This window comes from Passer domesticus, chromosome 1 (assembly GCF_036417665.1).
Source record: "Passer domesticus isolate bPasDom1 chromosome 1, bPasDom1.hap1, whole genome shotgun sequence".
NCBI classification, from domain to species: Eukaryota; Metazoa; Chordata; class Aves; order Passeriformes; family Passeridae; genus Passer; species Passer domesticus.
Genome location: NC_087474.1, coordinates 137,666,077 through 137,686,314, shown reverse-complemented (window position 1 = coordinate 137,686,314; position 20,238 = coordinate 137,666,077). Strand labels below are relative to the sequence as shown.

The window sequence follows — 20,238 nt, the reverse complement described above, 5'->3', positions numbered from 1 at the left end:
GCTCTTGGGTAAAAAAGGAGCTATTTACATTCTTCACAAATAAACAGAACTGCATCAAAGAAAACACTGGCCCTACCACCACTTTTTTTTGTCCTCACCTCCAAGACCCCAGATTTTAGCTCAAGAGAGTGACTTAATTGCTCCAAGCAATCCTAGAAGAAATGAAGTAAAGAATGGCTTTGTATCAAAACACGTCCTAGTAAATTAAAAGGACTGAAGACTGCTCAAGGCAAGCTGGGATTTATAAAATAGCTTCCCAAAGGCACTGATCCAAGGCCTGTTAGAGTTAACAGGAGCCCTTCCTCTGACTTCAGTGGGATTAAGAGGAGGACTCCCACCCATCCCACCAAGGCTCTTACACAACTGACAACAAGTTTAAAGGATCCACCCTGCACAGATGATCAGCTCGCACCACAGAGCAGGTGCACTCATCACAAACTCCCTTCCAAGGCCTGGAGATAAGGGCTGATGTATTGGGTGTGTGGCATATTATATGTATGTAACACAGGGGGTCACCTATTGAAATATCAAGCTTCAGAAGAGTAAGCTTTTGGTGCATCTAACAGAATATTCCTAGCACTCTAAGAGTTAAGCATTTGCATGAAACTCCCTTTGACTCTTTGACAAAGGGCTCATCCTTGCAGAAAACCCAGAAATTATAGAAGCTGCCACTTACTGCACTTTTTTTCTGTATGTTGCACTCAAGATATTCACACTAATGAAAGGTGACTTCTCTCACAGGTCCTCCTCCTCCCTGCAGATATCCCTCAGCCACACAGAAATTTTTGCAGACTTTGGCACTGTCTGCACTCTGGCAAGTCATGCTGGCAAAAAAAAAAAAATCCCCGAACAAAACCCAGGCAGTATTAATGACAAGAGTTAGTTTACAAAACAGTACAGTGTGTCAGCAGCAACCAAGGAAGGAGAGACACCCAGACAGTCCTTCACACAAGATTAATTGAGAAAAATAAAACTGATGTGCTGGTGAAGCAGTTTACAATGAAGAGTTTAACTTTTACTATAGTAATAGCCCAATTTTTAAATGGACTGGGAAAAGATACAACAATCAGGGTAGCAAGGAATTATTCTGGAGACTCTTGCACTGATCAGTAAAGATCAAGAGCTCAAGGTAGAAGGACGCACGACTGTGCTTTGTCTGGAGCATCTTCTGATACACGCTTAGGAAAAAGGTGTCAATTCTCTTAAAGAAGATCAAGAAGAGCCATACGTTAATGCTTTAGGCTGGCAATAAAACATTCACATAAGGATTGAAGTAAAGATAATCTGGCAGTTCACTTCACTGCACAGGTCAACAACAGTACCAGAGAACATGGGGAAGGCAGTCCCTTCTAAAGCGTTTCAGCTCACACTGACATGGACTCTTTGTTTTGTCCGCACAGCACCAGTGTGTATTTTGTGTGTGACTACTTTAGGAACTTGGGTAGACCTTGCTGGGCAATGACTGATGACATTTCTCTGGGCAGACAGGCAAGGGACAGCAATGGAGCAATGGAGATACCCCCAGAGCAAACTTGGGCTCATTACTTCTATTTTAGCAACTTCAGGTGGCCCTCCATGTCTTTTTTTGTCCAAACCCCCATGTCACATCTGAGTAAAAACTTGTAAAGAGAGAGATATCAAACATTTGACTTCAGTTGCTCACTTTCTTACCTATTAGCTGGAAAATTGTCATGCCTGAATATCAGCCAAGTGTTTATTTGTTTGTTTTAATAAGATGCAAATACAAGTTTTATTTCTGAGGACTATATTTGTATATTGTTAATTATCTTTCCCATGAGCATGCCAGCTAAAGTTTGCATGAAAAAAAAAAAAAAAACAGACGGAAGGATGTCATTAAAATTGGTCCCAAGAACCTTTCAAATGATTCACAGTGGTCTTGTCCTAATTAAAATTGAATGTGAAAACAAACATGCTTGAAGTTTTCTAGGATGATTCTGTGTATTTATGAATTTTGTCAGTCTGGCCCATATGTTGAAAAAATGAAGCACATGCAGTTGACGTTTAAGATCCCAATCATTAAAAGTAAGCTGCTTGAATTGAATTAACTTTGTAGAGAATGATACAAGTATTTGATTTCACAAATCCTTACAGCACTTGTAAGTACTGTAGCTTGTTAACTCATTGGAAAGAAATTCAATCTAAGTTTCAATATATGTCCATTACTGGAATAGAAAAGCATCTAAAGTGCAAAAACTTCAGCCCTGAGTAAGTCATAGCAATACTTAGGGCCCCACTCCACCTGCTCTCAGAGCTAGCATGCATATTTCCAAATTTATGCAAGGAAAAGAACTGAAAGATAAATCTCTTTTTAATGCAATGCATTTTTCTGTCTATTTGAACACAAGGATGGACTAACTGGAGGGCACTAAAAAGCTGGACATAGGTGATGGGTTGGCTAGAGACAGTGAGTCATTGCCTTCCTGGTACAAACCCTTTGGCTTCACTTGGCTTAACACCGTAAGATGTTCAGAACAGCTGCAGACTGGATCTAAAACCAACAAACAGTTTAAAACAGACAACCTGTGGAAAAAAATTGAATACAAACACTCATACCCCTGGGAAACTAGTAAGGCATTAAGGCAACACTGAACTTGTTGAGTAGAGCACAGCATTCCCTGTTACAAAATGGATGGATGTCTGTACACCCCATGGGATGGGGTCAGGCATCTCTGAGTGGGGGGCTTCTGACTATTTCTGACTATTTCTTTCAACATATATGATACCATCCCATGAAGTGTATAGACATCTAACTTTTTTTAAAATAAAAAACTAGGTGGAGGAAGGAAGCTGGAACTCTGAAGATCTGAGGGGATTAATTCAGGACTGCCGATGGGTGCTTGCACTCCTGCAGGAACCAAAGCCAGGAATCCTTCAGACTAAAGGTACCTACCTCACTTCTTTCAAGGAATGGAGCAAGATTAACTGTTTTCTTACAAGTGGCACCAACTTTTTGCCTCTTTGACTGGAGATGAGTACTCCTTAGGAAAGCAAGAGATCAGAGCTCAAAAGACCTGCAATAACTGCTAAAGCAGGGGAGGGAAGAAGAGACAGGAACACAAGCCCTTCTGTAAAAACTGCATGCCATTTCAGGGTCTTATGGGAGAGATCTGGGACGGCAGAGAAAAAGGGACTGAGAAGATTTAGAGAAAGTGCACTGGTTTTGGATAAGGACATTTGACGAAGACAAGGGAACACTGTGGCTCCCTCTTGTGAGATTAAGACTGTAGCTTATATTAATAAGTCACAGATATGAGGCAGAAACAGTTCTGCAACAGTGAGAAGGTGATAGCCCTGACAGCAGTTTTTGCTGTCATCTACTTTGCCAAAAAGATGTATCCTCTGTGTCATCTCAGGGAACTGTGCACCCCTCTGGCTAATCTGACCTGACTGTGAGGGAAGCCCTGTACCTGCTGACCTGGACTGAGAATATCTCAGCAGGCAGCATAAGAGCTCAAGGGAAACACCTAGGAAAAGTAAAATTGCTTCTGGACTAGAACCATCCAGTCTGTCTGAACTAATATCTGAATAGAGCCCTCAAGGACAAATCCTGTTCCAATTCTAGGAATGACAAACCTCCCCTGCACTCCAGTGGGCTGTGGGAGGGATGGTATCTGCTGTACAACCCTGGCTGAGGAATCAGCTGGGCAGTAATTGTATGCTGCATCATGAATCTCAGTGTGCTCACACAGGGAGGACTAGTGGGCACAAGGCCATCATCTTAACAAGCTGCCAGGGGCACCAGCCCTGTCTTGCTGCAAGTCATCAACACCAGCCTAACAGCCTAGCCCGGCTTCCTGGGAATCCCCCGTACCTCCTTCTGAAAGCCTCCATGGTGCAATGCAGACCCACACCACACAAAGAAGGAGACTGCAGCTGACCCCTATTTGTTTTGGCACAGTGCAGACCATTCAGTAGGAGGCAATTGCTTTAATGCTGCAGGCAGCAATCTGTGAAGTTTCTTGATGTCTGGCACCCAGATGATAAAGATGCATCCAAAGTCCCAGGGGCTGGTGAGGGATGGTGGAGAACTCACCTGGCTGGGTTCAAGATTGGGTTCAACCAGTGTTGGATGTGCCATGTTCTCCCTGCCAGTAAGATGCATGTATCTTCACTTTTGCAGAGCTAGTGTTTAACTTCACCCGGGTAAAAAGGCTGCAGAACACATATCCAGCACCTGTAACTCTCCAGTAAAGACAGCTGGGGCTTTAGAGCTGAACCTGCCCAGTGACAGAGAGTGCCATGTCTGGAGAATGGAGGCAATCAAAGCCTGACATCCTCAAGGACCAAATATCTCACAAACATTTCACTGCTCACACAGTCTTCATAGAAATAAGATGAAAGAAAGAACAAACTACATATGACAGGCATTAATTGGTTTGCACAGGCTTAACTCCACAAAGGCTCCTAGGACTGGTGACACTATCTGTTAGATGCTCATTTTTACATACTCATAGTCTAAAAAGGAACTGTCACTGTTCCCTTTTGTATTGTATCCTCTATAAGAGACTCAGGAACTGATTCTATTAATTTTGCAATTCATACCCTAATCTGTGGCTTCCAGTGTTATCTGTGGAAGAAAATAACTGCGATTCAAATTGCCACCACAACGTGCAGCTTTTTGTGTCTCTACATAAACAAACCTACCACCAAGAAAAAAAGGGCCTATATGATACTACAGAAATCCACAGTCAGATGTCCCCTTTACTGTCCCCACTACTTTTCTTGGCACCCAGTTCTCTAGCCATGAATGCTACACCAATGATGTGGCAGTAGGTTTCCTGCCGCAGAACACTTTGATATCCGTATAAACAACTTCACCAGCGAGGCTGCCGCTACTTTGATCCACCGCTATCACAGAATCTGCAGCAACACATCAAAGAGATTCAGAACTTCTTTCTTTGCCTGTTCTGGCCGAGCCTGCCGAGCGCCTGCAGCCCCTGGGTGAGCGGATGCTGCCCCCTGCCTGGCTTCTCCCTTCCCGGTGCTTGGCTTCCCACTTCCCAGGGCCTGGCTTCTCCCTTCCCGGTGCCTGGCTTCTCCCTTCCCGGTGCCTGGCTTCTCACTTCCCGGTGCCTGGCTTCTCACTTCCCGGTGCCTGGCTTCTCCCTTCCCGGTGCTTGGCTTCCCACTTCCCAGGGCCTGGCTTCTCCCTTCCCAGGGCCTGGCTTCTCCCTTCCCAGGGCCTGGCTTCTCCCTTCCCGGTGCCTGGCTTCTCACTTCCCGGTGCCTGGCTTCTCCCTTCCCGGTGCCTGGCTTCTCCCTTCCCGGTGCCTGGCTTCTCCCTACCCAGGGCCTGGCTTCTCCCTTCCCGGTGCTTGGCTTCTCCCTTCCCAGTGCCTGGCTTCTCCCTTCCCGGTGCCTGGCTTCTCCCTTCCCGGTGCCTGGCTTCCCACTTCCCGGTGCCTGGCTTCTCCCTTCCCGGTGCCTGGCTTCTTCCTTCCCGGTGCCTGGCTTCTCCCTTCCCGGTGCCTGGCCTCCTGCTTCCCCCTGCCTGGCTTCCCACTTCCCGGCCCCACTCAGCTCTCCTCGAGCCCAAGGACCCGGCTCGCAGCTTTTCCACGCTCTCCTGGCATGGAATTATAGAACCACAGAAGGGCTAAGGTTGGAAAAGACGTGTAAGAACATCAAGTCCAACCGTGAACTGCCCGGTCCACCACCACATCATTTCTCTAAGCACCATGTCTACATATGTTTTTGAATCCTTGCAGGGGTGGTGATCCCATCACTTCCCCAAAGCAGCCTCTTCCAATGCCTAACTACCCTTTCAGTGAATAATTTTTTCCTAATATCTAATCTAAACCTCCCCAGGTACAACTTGAGGCTGTTTGCCACTTGTTATCTGGGAGAAGAGACCAGCCTCATCTGTCTACAATCTCCCTTCAGGTTTCTCCAGACTAAATAACCCCAGTTCCCTTGGCCACTCCATGATCACAACTCCACTCCAAATTAGCAGGTATGCTACAGGAGGAAGTCCAAAAACAAGTTAGTGGTGAAAGACAGGAAAAAAAAATAGTTATTTCCCTGGGAAAATAATTTTTGTAGGCTCCAGAAGGTCACTTTGACTGAACAGTTGCTCAAATTGCTGAGCATCATTTAAAAGGGGAAGGGCTTAAATCCAGGTCATAAGACAGTGGTAGATTATCTCAGATCTTTTTGGCCTACACTACAGTCACTTTACCATACTCTATTAGTTTTTGGGTTTTTTTCCATTTTCTGTTTTGAATGACAACCAAGTCTGTAGCATCCTGTTATAACTGGAATCTGCAGCTTGTTGGAGAAATTGTACCTAAGCAGATAAGCTGCAATAACGTTCCTTCACTATTTTGCTCCTTCCAGCTGTAAAAATCAACACTGCAAATCCCACCAGTTTCCTTCCAGGGTCTGCTAAAATTCCAAAAGGAATGCAGCTTCTTCTTCCAAAAAACCCAGTCAAAATGAACCTTAAATGCTGTAGACAGACCTTGGACAGTGTAGCAGCACATTCCCCCACCCCTCTCTGCACCCAAGCTTAAGCCATAACCACCAGTGGGAGTTGTGATGGCTGCATCCAGCTTGTTCTGGACTTGGAGGGACAGATGCCAACACGGGAGCCAAGAACTATCCAGAAAGGTGTCCTAGAAGCCTTGCTGCTCTGCAAATGTACGTGAATCATTGTACCTCATAAATAGTGGGCAGCCCTCTAATCATGTGTGTGACACTCCAACACCTCCACATCATCCTTGTGGTGGACCCCAGAGCTGGATGCAGCACTCCAGCTGGGATCTCACCAGCACAGAGTAGAGGGGCAGAATCCCTCCCTCACCCTGCTGCACACACCTCTCTGGACGCAGCCCAGGACACAGCTGGCTTTCTGAGCCACAAGCACACATTGCCAGGTCATGTCCAGTTTTTCATTCACCAGCACCCTCAAGTCCTTCTTGGCAGGGCTGCTTGCAATCTCCTCCTCTCCAGAATGTTGGTACTGAGGGTTGCTCCAACTCAGGTGCAGTACCTTGCAATTGGGCTTGTTGATCATTGTGAGATTTTCATGGGCCTACTTTTTGAGCTTCTCCAGATCCCTCTGGATGGTATCCCATCCTTCATGTGCCAGTTACACCACTCAGCTTGGTGTCAGTGGCAAACTTGCTGAGGGTGCACTGATCCCACTGTCTTTATCACTGATGAGGACATAAAATACACTGTTTCCAATGTGGACTCTTGAAGGACACCACTTGTCACTGATCTCTATTGGAACACTGAGCCATTGACCACCACCCTGGGGATGTGACCATACAATTAATCCCCCATCCACCTAACAGTCCACCCATCAAATCAGCTCTCCCCAGTTTAGAGAGAAGGATATTGTAGGGGATCATGTCAAAGATCTTACACAAATCCAGACAGATGACATCCATAGCCATTGCCTTATCCACTGATGTAGTCAACCCATCATAGAAGGCCACTATTCTGGTCAAGCATGACTTAAACATGGAGAAGTTGTGCTGGTTGTCCCAAATCACCTCCCTGTCCTCCATGTGCCTTAGCACAGCCTCTGGAAGGATCTGTTTCATGATATTTCCAGGCACAGAGGTGACAGGTCCATAGTCCCCAGAGCCCTCCTTTCTCCCCTCTTTAAAAACGGGTGCAATGTTTCACTTTTTTCTGTCATGAAGGAATTCACCTGCCTGCCATGACTTTTCAATGTCACTTATTGCCAAATAAGCATGGAGTACAATTGATCTGCTATCTGCAATGAACAGGAGGAAGCCAACAAGCAGCTCGACATTGTTGGTACTTGAACCCACAGTGCTGCCAGCTTTGGTCATCCTTACATGCAGATTTGCATACCTGGGTATCTCTGCCAAAATGCAATTTCAGGTTCTGTGTGGACAAAAGCCGAGGATTGGAGAAGGGAAATGGAGAGAAACATGAGTTGTTCTAAGGACTGGGGAGATTTGCCATCCATTTCTAGACCAGAGGAGGGTAACTGAGAGTTTAATAATGGGAGAGAAAATGAGGAACATCTAACCATGCAGTCAAAAAGTTAAAAATGTAAAAGTACCAACACAGACCCTGATTCCTGAGCAAATAGCTGCACCAAAGCATCACATTGTGGCTCAGAAGAGCTGTTGTCATCTTGCCATGGCAGGGCAAGAATTGTCTCAAACTTATTTTTCCCGTTGCACTGACACAACTAGAAACATCTCAGAGGAACTCAGAGAACATGACTTCTCTGTATAATTATATAGACATATAAAGACATCTGAATGGTTTAAAAGCTATAGAAAAACATTTTATTTAGAGACAGGGTAAAATTATGACACCATCAAAATGCCAGGCATTATGGGTCACTGACTTCACCCATGAGTCAAGATCTTATCAGCTCTCTTCAGTTGAAAATATATAATTATCTCAACTATGCTTAACCACTGAAAGCCTACAAAAGAGTAACTTCAGATTGGACCTATAATTTTTCCTTTCAATGATCAAAATACTTGTTTCAAATTGGCTTTAATTTTACTGAAAATTTAAATTTTAAAATGAGTTTAAAAAAAAAAATCTAACTGAAAAGTTGAAATAGGATGTTTGAACAACTTCTAGGCATTTAAAAGAGGTTTTAAATTTATTGAAATTGTCATTTTTCAATACAGAGTTTGAAAAATTAGCACTTTCTAGTGAAAAATCATTATGCTAGTCAACTTCTGAGCAACTTTACCACTGTCACATTGTGCCTCTCACTATAGATGTTGCCAGTAGGACTTGAGGGTAATGGTCCTGCTGATGATTTTAGCCTGTTTAGATAATGAACCCAGGTAAAATCTCTGCCAAAATGACTGGGCAGGCAGCTTTTTCCAAGATGTATTGGCGACTGGGCAGGACTCCTACCCTACTGTGGCTGACAGGACAGGTGAGTCACCCGCTGCACCTCACTGCTCATGCACTGCTGACCCAGGCAGGCACCAGGACTGCCACGTGCACACCTGGATGTGCCCATTAGGTTCCATCTGAAGATAAAGATTTTTTTTCCAGTGAGAATAATCATTCACTGAACTATGTTCCTGGGGTTGTGGTAGAGTCCCTGTAACTGGAGGTTTTGAAGGGTGATTGAACAGGGTGGTTGCTAATCTCACCTACACTCCCTTTCCCATAAAAGGTTGGACTAGGTGATCTTCTGAGGTCCCTTCCATCCTGGACTGTTCTATGATTCTATGATTTATATGCCCACACGCCCATTAGGATATGAATAATAAGTACAACTTATTCCAGTAAATGTTGGGTCCCTAATTTTTTGTCACTTTTCTATGAAATAGCTCTTCACACAGGAATGAAGAACACTGCTCTCCAAGACTCGAGGTGAGTCCCAGGAGAAATCTGGAAGTGAGAGTTTTACTGAGTTTGGCAGATGAGGGCTGTTCCTCTTGTCCTACCCAGCACAGCTTTCAGATGCTGTCAGGGGATGTGACAAGAGCACTGTGAGAATGATCTAAAGCCCAGAGTGCTCCCAGGGTCACGGAGAGTCTGCTCAGTACTCCTGTGTGGCTGACAGCCTGTGGGGCAGCAACTCTGTGAGAAAGGAGATGTGAGAGATGTGAGAAAGGATTCATTCTGACTCTGTAAAATAAGCCATTACAGATTCTGTTGGAAGGATGGGCCACATTCACTAAAATGTGAATGATTGTAAATTAATGAAATTCAGTACAATACAAGGCTTCAGAAAATACCAACAAAACACAGTGTCAACACACTGGAATAGGCCAATCCTGGAACAGGCCTTTTAACATTTTAATACTATTATCCTTAAACTTCTGGAAACAAATGATGATTGAAACAATAGGAAAATATTCCTGGTTATTAAATAATGAGGGAATCCTCACTAACAGCATCTGCAGACATCCACTTCAGTAACAATTAATAATGTTTAAGTTTCAAAATAATACCCAGGCTACACTGGTGAACTGACTTCTCTTACTCAGGGTTTGAGCCAAGTCACACCAAAGAAGGCTAACAGTAGCTTCAGCAGACAGGTGTGATTCCAGTATAACATCCATTCCAAATGTATAGTTAAAAACAGAAGAAAAGAATTCTTGAGAGGACTCTTGCCTGTATGAGTGATAATTTAAAATTATTAAGGCTATATTGGTGCCACACCAAAGGACTCTCAGGCATATTAGTGTACCAAGCAAATGGGTTTTTTTGAGGTATAAAAATGGCCTGTTTGAAACAAATTTTCTACTTCAAAACTTGCAATTTTCATTTCGGCATATCTTGCATCCTTCTTCTGCTTTTAATTTTTCTCATTGATTATGTTATTCTTTTATTCTTTATTTTGTTTCACTACATTTTTTTTGTCCCTTGGAACTGCTTTAACTACAGAGAAAGAAAACATCCTAGCTGCTATATTTATTAGGGTCTCCCCACTATAAATGAAAAATTAATTTAGAATTTGTTTTGAACTTGTAATGTGGCAAGAAGGATGGAAGAACTAATCAGAACTATCAGACCTGCCAGCCCCTTGTGAAATCTGCTGCATGTCTAAGCTGCTAGGAGGTAGAAAATGAAAATAAAATTAAGAGCCCAGCCATTAGAGGCACAAGCCTTGGTTCCTGTGTCTTTGCAAAATGGCCATATTTATATTCAATACTGAGTAATAAGATTTCCGATAATTCCCTGTAAAAAGATGCTTTTAAACATAACAAAGAGTTCATCTTTTAAAGATCATCCATTTAAGCAATGAGACCACAGGCCAAATAATGGAAGGAGGGACTTGAGAAGACATGGCTGCTGTGCCCTGTGAGGAAAATCTCCGGGCACAAAGTACTCTATTTGCTGCTCTGTGAAATGGAAATATTTGAGAATTCCAGTTGAAACCAAGGAAAATGCCTGGAGACAAAACCCCAACTATTTTTGCACTCTTTGATGTCAGCTGAAAAGCAAAGGCCAAGCAGACTCAATCTGCAAAGCTGAGCTGAATCTGGAGAGAGGCATTCCTGACTCATGAGTCACTTGGCTATGCCAGCCAGGGCACATCCACACTCAGGCTTGCAACAAGCATTGTGGCAGATGTAGGAAATAACAAGCACAATGCTCTTCAGATGGTGATTTCCGGCATGGAGTCATAGGGAGTAAATTCAAACATTGCAAACATTTTTCCAAAATTCAAAGCAGAATGTGAGTGCTCCAACTCCCCCCTGACTTCAGCAGCTCAGCCCTTCCTTCCAGGAGCCAAGGACCTGGAGGGCATGCACACATCATGCAGCTTTTGTTTCAGCAAATGATGGGGGTGTTTTGTTGCCATTGAGAGGCCAAGTTTAGGAGCAGAAGGTTTACAGATACAACACCAAAACAAAGTGCTTCTTACACTGTTGTACCTCTCTGGCCTTACATTTCGTCCCTATCAGTATAGTAAACAAATTATCTGGTTTTCTTACAGGTGAACCTGATTCCCATAGGGTTCCAAGAGGAGGACTGAGTTTTGCTAACCATATGTAGCAACACAATAATTTCTAGATAGCTCAGTCTAGAAGTCCATTTAGTGCAAAACACTAGGATAATGTGATTTACCAGAGGATCTACCCAGTTATAATCATCTCAATAAATACCCTTTCCAAAGTCAGCTTCTATCACAGGGGAGTAGTATTTCTTTCTAGGCTAAGATCTGGGTTACAGAAGCTCTGACAAATTCTAGCACTAACAGTTCTGTTATGTATAGGACAATGACAGAAATAGTATATCATAAATGTCAGGATCAAGTTCTCATAAAATATAGGACTAATCATAGGGACACAATTAAAGAAAAAAAACCCACCTTGCCATGAAGTTGCTGTTCATCTTCTACATGGTGAGATGGGCAGGCAGGTCATAATTTCCTGCTTAGCCACTCAAATACCAATTTCTCTCCTAAATCAGTCCTGTCAGTTCAAGCATTTTTCAATTCTTTATCTTAGTTCTTCTGAAACTGTTCAAGCTAATTTATTCTTCCTTTGAGAAGAATGCATACTGAATTTTAAAAGGTGTCTTTCTTCCAGTCTTTCGAGAAGATAAATTTGCATTAATTACAATACAGTGACATTAGAGTCTTCAGGAAAGGGTTGTTTGTATTATTGACTGGACCAGGAATACAACTGCCAATATATTCACACATCATATTTATATATTTGCTAAATCATTCTTCTCACATTCCATTATCCTCTATCTTCTACACCATCTCCAAAGCCAACATAATAGTTTTTTGAGAAAGTTACAGGAAATCTAAAGTTTGCAGTCAAAAATAACTTGTCACTAAAACAATGTACTTCCTAGGGTGCTTAAAATAGCTTTCACTTTTAAAGGTATGGAAGTCATTCTAATTTCCAAATGCATTTATAAAATCCTTCAAGTACTTCAGCTGTTTATGATATCATTATCTCTGTGACAATGACACAGACACAAAGATAATGGATTCATTTATTCTCAACAAGACTGTTGACAGGTTGATGGTAAGAAACCCTTTCTTTTATAGTTCCTACTTTTATTTCCTTTCATGACTGTTCAATGTATGCTTTCCGTATTACAAAAAGCAAACAAATTGGCTTATTTTCTTAAATACCTGTACGGAAAAAGCTTCACCTACCTGTATAGGATTTTATGTCTTCACACAGTAGCATTCATCATAGATAATGATTCAGTCAGATCACTTAGGTTTTTTAATTATTACTTTCATAGTGTATTTCTATTGTTATAACTCTAATCAAAATAACTTTAATCACAACAGCACTGTGTTTATCTTCATGTCCCAAAGACCTACACAGTTACATCCCATGAGAAATTCAAATTTCTGGTTTGTAATTTGGTGTAACTGGTGACTCACCTGGTTGCTCTGGTGGCACTTCAGGACTCAGCAGGGTGAAGCTACAGCATGAGGAAAGGGACATGATGTGTCCCTGGACTGTGTTCCTGCTGCCAAGGAAGCTCACAGTGGCTGGCAAATGTACAGACAAAGCTGCAGTGCATGGAGCTGCAGAGCCAGCGCTTGTGACTGCTCACACTTCCAGGCACAGATGCACATCTGCTCACAGCTGTACTTTGAAAGACACAGAAATGCCATTGCTTGTGTCTTGTCTAAAGTGAAAATCTGACCAAAAGCCAAGCAAAGGAGGACTGTGGAAGCTATTCCCTGTATTGGATCTTGTCTGATCACCTGCATATCGCTTTTATAGAAGTTCTGTAACCAATGCCTAATGAACATGTTTGCTAGAGAATAAAAACAATGCACAGACATACAATTTTGCTTCCTCTTCTTCTTCTAGCTTCAAAGTTAAAAGAAAACAGTATTAAAGTGAAGCAAAGTTGAATGACTGCTTTTTCCTCCCCTCTTTTCCAAGTGAGTGTGGATGTTGCACTTGCCATTTGCCAAAGCTGAGAGCTACACAAACACCCCACCAGGACCAGAATCATCCTTCACTGCTTTTCCTGCCCAGGCAATCTCAATGCTAAGTACAAAGAGAAGTAGTGCTTCCTAAAGACACCATTAAAAAAGCAGTTAGTATAAAAGAAAGGGAGACTTTCCCCCTAATTTCTGTAAAGAATGTCAGTTTCCTTTTAAGAGTTTGCCTTTCACAAATAACCAATTTTAAATTACTGAAAATTCAAAAGGATTATATTGAGAAAATCTCAGTTTTTACTTCAGGTGGACCTAATTTTATTTTGACTCTTCATAACTAGATGGGGAACATATTTTGTGATTGAAAATAGAGATAACATAGAACATCAAAGAAAAATTGCATATAAGAGCTATCTATAAATTCTATTATGGTAAAATATTAAATTTTCAAACTTGAATGGACAGTTCAACTTCAACAGGATCCTTCATTTCCACATAATCTTAGGATATGATATTTAAAGGCTGACAATACAGCACATTATTCCAGTTTTACTAAGACAATATTTGACTGAAAAATCACCACTAAATAAAACTGCAGGCAGATGAGGTCAGGACCATTTTGCATTAATTCAGGACAAAGGGAAGTGTTTCCTCCCAGGGTCCTTGCCCTTGCCAAGCCTGATGGTGTTGGCAGCAGAAGCTCCAGTTAAAGTAAAATTAATTTTACATTAGTTGAAGAGTGGTGGTATTTGCTGGTATCACCTTGCAGCTCATAAGCTGCTGCTGTGAATAAAAGACTGGCTGGGCTCCTCCGGAGAGCATCTTCCTCCACACCGCCTTGGCCTGGCTCTGCAGAAACACCTCCAGAGCTGGTAACCATCTGCCAGCCCTCGGGCTGGCACCCGAACCCCGGTGTGAAGGGCTGGCACACGACTGAAAGGCTTTTTGTGTATTAAACTCAATGATTTGCTGTGCCTAAACCCAGGCAGCTGCAGGACCGGCCGGCCTCTGCCCAGCCCTGTGCTACGAACATCACCCACAAGGAGGAGCCCCACTTACAAATAATTCATTTGAGAAAATACCAGAGTTCTGCCTTGCCGTACCCAGGCTAACGAGATTAGCGAAGAACCACTCACTGATACAAGAAACAGTGGCGTTCTTTTCAACTAAACTCCCATCAGAAGGAAGATTCGCCAGATAGGGGATGTTTGCCTAATTACATTATCCCAGCTTTTCCCAATTACAAGGAGAGCAGATGTTTTGTGACTGGAAATGAACCCAAAGAGAAGGAACATCAAAGACCAGCTGCCTACAACAAGAGCCTACAAAATATTTTTTTTCCCCTCACACTCGATTAGTTATGATGCCAAGCACGTTTTGCCCAGGCAGGAAAGTGTGATTAAGTGAAACTGCTTCCCTGGGAACTACAGCATGATGGAGAAAGACACAGTAAAAGTTAGTAGAAAGAGTTACACTATAAAGTTACTGCATGAATGTGCAACAGCAGTTTTCATTTTGAATTTACTGTGCTTATTTCAGAATAACCCACAAAGCTTACTTTAACTGAGCATTGTCTTTGTCAATAGCCCAATTACTCTCTTACAGCTACATCAATCTGGAGACAAGTAAAAAGAGCAAATGTGCAGAGTGGTGCAGTTGTGACTTTCCTTGCTCGATTTTCAGGTGTCCTGAGCCTTCTGAAAGCAGTTTGAAGCCAAAAGGGTGCATGTGCACTCTGAGCCTGCATGGACATGGACTTTTGAAACTGTAATTCAGAGCCTGAGGTTTGCAAATTAAGTGACTGTGTTTCAAAACTTCATCTTAAGCAACTTGCCTACAGTTACCCAGTCGTGCCTGGTAGAATATGGAACAAAATCCATACCGGTCAAAGACCAATAAAATGCTGCCAGATACCTCAAAAGCACAAGCAATGGTTTATCTTGATTTCACTTGAAGAAGAATTTAATTCAAGATTTCTTTCATGTAGGTGGGTTTTAGCTCAGTTTTCAGCTCACTCATTTTAAAAGCAGTGTGGTTCTTCCTTCCTGTTTGTACATTTATTTTACATACTCAGAAGTCACAGTAAGGTAAGCAGTTTCTCTCTTTTTTTATCTGTCTGCTGCTATCTTGATTACTTTTCAGTTTAAGTTGTTGCCTACTTTGCAAAATAAAATCACCTGAGCTGTTAAGATTTCAGAAAAAAAAATCTCATTAATATTTTTTTCCTGCATGATTCAGAAACAAGTACCTTCAACAGATTATTTTAGAATGCTGTACCTATGCATTCTAACAAAACTCTGTCCTGCTACGATACTGGCTGGAAGGTCAGTCCAGAAGGACCCAAGCAATCTGGGGGTTACTGGAGTGAGCAGTTGCTAACAAATATGATCACAGAGCTAATGGGGGCAAAACATTCTGCTGGACTCCACACTTAAAACCAAGGAATACAACCAAGGAAGAACTCATCAGGGATGTGAAGGTCGCAGGCAGCTTTTGCTGCAGTGGCCATGAAATGGTGGTGGCTCCCACAAAAAGGAAACAAGGAAAATAGCAGGATCGACCCTGGAGTTCAGGAGAGCAGGTTGTGGCCTCTTCAGGTGTCTACTTGGAGAAATCCTGTGCAGTGCACCCATAGAGAGAAGAGGGGACCAGAAGAGTCAGCTGAGTTTCAAGTATCACCTCCTCCAGCTTCAGAATGATCCATCTCAATTTTCAGGAAATCAGTCAAAGGCAGGAGGCAGCTACAAATATGAGCAAGGAGACTGACAAGGCTCAAATAGAAAAAGGAAGTGTTCTACAAGAGGTAGAAGCAAGGATGGGTAAACTACCAGGAATACAGAGATGCTGTCCAAGCACACAGGGACAGGGTTAGAAAAGGCAAAACCCATCTGGAGCTGAGCCTGGTACAGAATTGTGGACAGCAGCAAAGACATCTACAAGTATACCACCTGCAAAAGCAAGACAAGGGAAAATGCAGGCCTGCTGCTGAATGGGGTAGGGGACCTGGTACCAAGAAAGCTGAGGTACCTGTGTTTACTGGTAAGGCCAGCCTTCAGGAGCCTCATGCTCTCAATCCTGAAAGTCTGGAGCAAGAGGAAGATGATCAAGTTAAGAAACATTTAATTAAACACAAAATGTCTATGGGGACTTATGGGGTGTATCCACGCCTCCTGATAGTGCTAACTGATGGTGTTGAGGCTATTCTCAATTATCTGTGAAAGATTATGGTGATCAGGAAAAGTTCCTCAATTGCAGAAAAAAGTGAATGTCACTCCTGTCTTGAAGTAGGACGCACGGAACTACAGGCTCGTCCCCCTTATCTCTGTCCTCTGGAGAGTGATGGGGTGAGCATTCCTGCAGAGCACCTCCAAATAATTGAAGGACAGGGTTACTGGGAGCAGCCAGTGTGGACTTCATAACCACAGAGCCCTGTAATACAGGGCTAGCAATGGGCCATAAGCTTTGCACTGAATTCGCAAGGCCTCAGGATAGAGTCTTCCAATTTGCTTTATCCAAATTTCTCTTGACCTGCCTGAAGCCTTACTTAAATTGGTTAGCCGTGACAGCAATTTTGCTAACTGACCAGGAAGTTAAACAGGAGACTTGAGCTAGATGATGCCCAGAGGTTTCTGGCAACCCCATTTATTCTGTGAAAATAGTCTAATGAAATTAACCTAGAATTTACCTCCCGTTTAAGAAATGTACAGAGCATTTTTAAAATTCTTTGACTTAAGACAATTTCAAACCACAATTTCTCCTTATTCTGACCCTCTCTTTTTTGACTCGAGTGAAGGAATGATAAGTAGAGTTGGTGCAACGTGATTGGGAGGAGCTTAGAGATACAGAATGTCTTATTCAAGTTCTTAATTTAAAAAAAAAAAAAAAAGTTTAGTTTAACCGAAATGTTAAGAAAAAAGGTAACTAGCAAATAACGGATATTTCGTATTGCTCTTCACTGCTTCTTTGACAAGTAATTCAGCAAATTCATTGGTTTAAATCCTTGGTATTTAAGCATATGAAAATACACATTTTGACTCCAAGATGTCTTTTGCAGCCATTGTAACTTATGCTGCTTCGTAGTTTTTTCTTACATCTGCAAAGACCTGTTTCTTGAGTAGGTCTATTGATTTTTTAAAATCAAGAGTAGATCACAACTGGCATCAATTTGCTCAAACATTATCTCTGTCCTTATAATTAACCACCAGCTTTTCATATCTTTACCTTTCTTTTACAAGAAAACCTGGAACTTACAATGGAAATTGTTTGTTCTAGGTGTGTTAGGCTTTTTGTTGGTTTTGTTTTTTTCAGCTGGAACAGGATATTTTACTTTATATTTTACAAACTTTCATCCAGACCAATAATGCTTTTATTGTCATGGTATATATAGGATTGCACATTAAATTATTAAGCTTAAGATCTGAGTAAAGTTTTCTTTTTACTTTGGCTTTTGTTTTCCTGTTATGTTTTGCTGTCAGGTGTGGATGTATTACGATCCCTGATAGTCAAATGCTCTAGAATGCAATTTTTGCTTAGTTCAGTCAATGATTGATCAATTTGCTATTGCAAAGTCAAAATGTATGTTGCAGTTATGTTCCTGGCAGGTCCTGCCCAACAGACATTATTCACCGTTCTACTAAATTCTCACCAGTGGAATGTTCTGGCTACTGATTTTTTTCAGAGGAAGTTTCTGGAAATGAAACACCCCCAAAAGTCCGATTTTTATCCGATAATAAAAATTTTAGTTCTCTGCCTATGAAGCTGCCAGGCATCATGTGATGCTCCCAGTTTTGCAAACAATTCAGTCATCTGATTATTTACTCTCCTGCTGGTAGGAGTTGACCCAGTTGTCTCTGATGGACTGGCAGGATCTCCAAATGCCTTGAGGAAATGCGTTCCATTTGAGGAATGCACATGGACACCATTTGCATACTTGCAGCACTGTCCTTGGGGGAGGGTGATTTAAGATAGACAAAATGAACTCTCTGTCTTCAGGATAGCAGCATTCGCTTGAGGTATGAAGAACAAGAAAAACCTGTTGAACAAGGGAATGCCACAATCATTAGCATTCATTTGGGCAGAAACTGGTGGAATGCAGGAGAGCAAAACTTTTGGTTTGGCATTTTAACAACTGTGAACTGTGTATGTAGTTGCTTTTCACTACATTCTAAGCCAAACTTAACTTTTCATGGTCTACAAAGACAGCCCCAGGGCTCAAAAACCTCTGAAAAAAACCACACAGGCATCATTCAAATTAGAATGACTGAAAAAGAGTGACAGAAAAAAAAATGAAGTGACAAGATCTCCTCAGATTCGATTTTTTTTCCCTGTACTTAGTTTTTTTCTGACCTTTTCTTTCATCCTCACTCATACCATTCTTTCTGTCTCCTGTACTGAGGTGCCATTGCAATGTAAAAATCAGGAAAGCACTATTTTGTAATGTGCACTGCCCTTGGATTTTAAAATTCCCTGCACCCATACATTTGACTGGGTCTCTGTTTTCATATTTGCACAGAAGCAGTAAACATTTAAACATTAAAACAACAGCAGCTGTTCTTTGTTCAGCTTTTGTTGGTTTTTGTTTGTTTTATTTTGTTTTTTGGCCTTTTTTGTTTGTTTTTTGGGGTATTTTTTTGTTTTGATCTTCAGCTTAGACATCCAGTCATTTCTGATCTCTTGATCTGCTGTTTGTTTTCCTGAGCAGGACCATTTCATCAAGCATAACTGATGCAAGACCTTTCTCTTCATAGCCATCTCTGACATTATTGTGGTTTACTTTTGCAATTATTTTATGACACACACCTACCTTTTCTTTCAGGTGTACAATTGCACCTTTAAAGACACATTATATAACAGGTTTTTTCTCCCTCGCATTTTCCTACTTTATCCTGAATATTTTTTTAGGCTTCACACTCTTGTATTTGTGTACTTTTGAAACACTCCACATTTTGTTGCTTATCTGAATCTGTCTCCTAAATTCCTATTCCCAGTTTGGTCACTGCTTCACAGCTTTTTATGTCTCTTCATTAGCTAGACAGACCTTGTGTCACCTTTTTTTTTTTTTTTGAGTTAGCTGCTGCAGCGAGTTTCCAAGCACTCTTCCTGCAGGTACCCTGGGAACACTTGATCTCATATCAAAGGGACTTTTATGATTCTCTGACTTCAGAACTGAGCTTTTAATATCACTGCTGTGATATGCTTCAAATGCTCCTGTAAGCTGCAGCACTGAGAAATAAGACCCATAACACTCCAATATTTCTATTTTAATACAGGTTAGCAAATACAGCAAACATCAGAGTTGTCTTTTACCAATTTAGTCATGATATGACTGAATATCACTGTCTGGACCCTTGCCATAGCTCAGGCAATTTTAATTCCCAAAATTTTGTATAATACAGTGGCTTTAAAATGCAGTACACCAGCTTAAATGCTTGCCATCTACCAACCTGGAGAGCCTATGTTATTTTTGGCCCCTAATCTTGTATGACCTTCTCATTGCCTTTTGCTGTCAGTTGGGATTTTCACAACAGCTCCTCCCATATTCTTCACTAAGTAGTAGGAGTAGAGAGGAGCCTTAGCTGTAAGAAGTGTCTCATACACATTGATTCCATAGAATATAGATTGTTTTCAACTGTTTGAACGTGATTTGGCATGAAGTTATAAAAACATGGCCCAAATGTAAAAAATCCCCAAATACTAAAAATACAAAGTGCCTGTCAAAAATCTACATGAATTTTATGCTTATCTGTCTTTCTGACATTAAGCTAGACAGCTTGTCAGACTCTTTAGTGTCAGTGTCTGCTAAGCAGTGAATGGTACTTTAGTGCTCACTTCCAGATCAGCCTCAGAAGACAGACACAGGACTGCCTTGCATTGCCACA

The 20,238-nt window shown here is 41.9% G+C and overlaps 1 long non-coding RNA gene across 1 annotated transcript in view; it reads left to right on the top strand.

The window, feature by feature from the left end:
- LOC135282151 (uncharacterized) overlaps positions 1–14,133 on the top strand; it is a 31,371-nt gene extending 17,238 nt beyond the window's left edge. Inside the window, exons 2-4 of the long non-coding RNA XR_010348459.1 lie at positions 2,795–2,903; positions 9,312–9,354; positions 12,752–14,133. This is a non-coding gene — a long non-coding RNA (uncharacterized LOC135282151). The remainder of the gene's footprint in view (positions 1–2,794; positions 2,904–9,311; positions 9,355–12,751) is intronic.
- Positions 14,134–20,238: the final 6,105 nt, after the last annotated feature.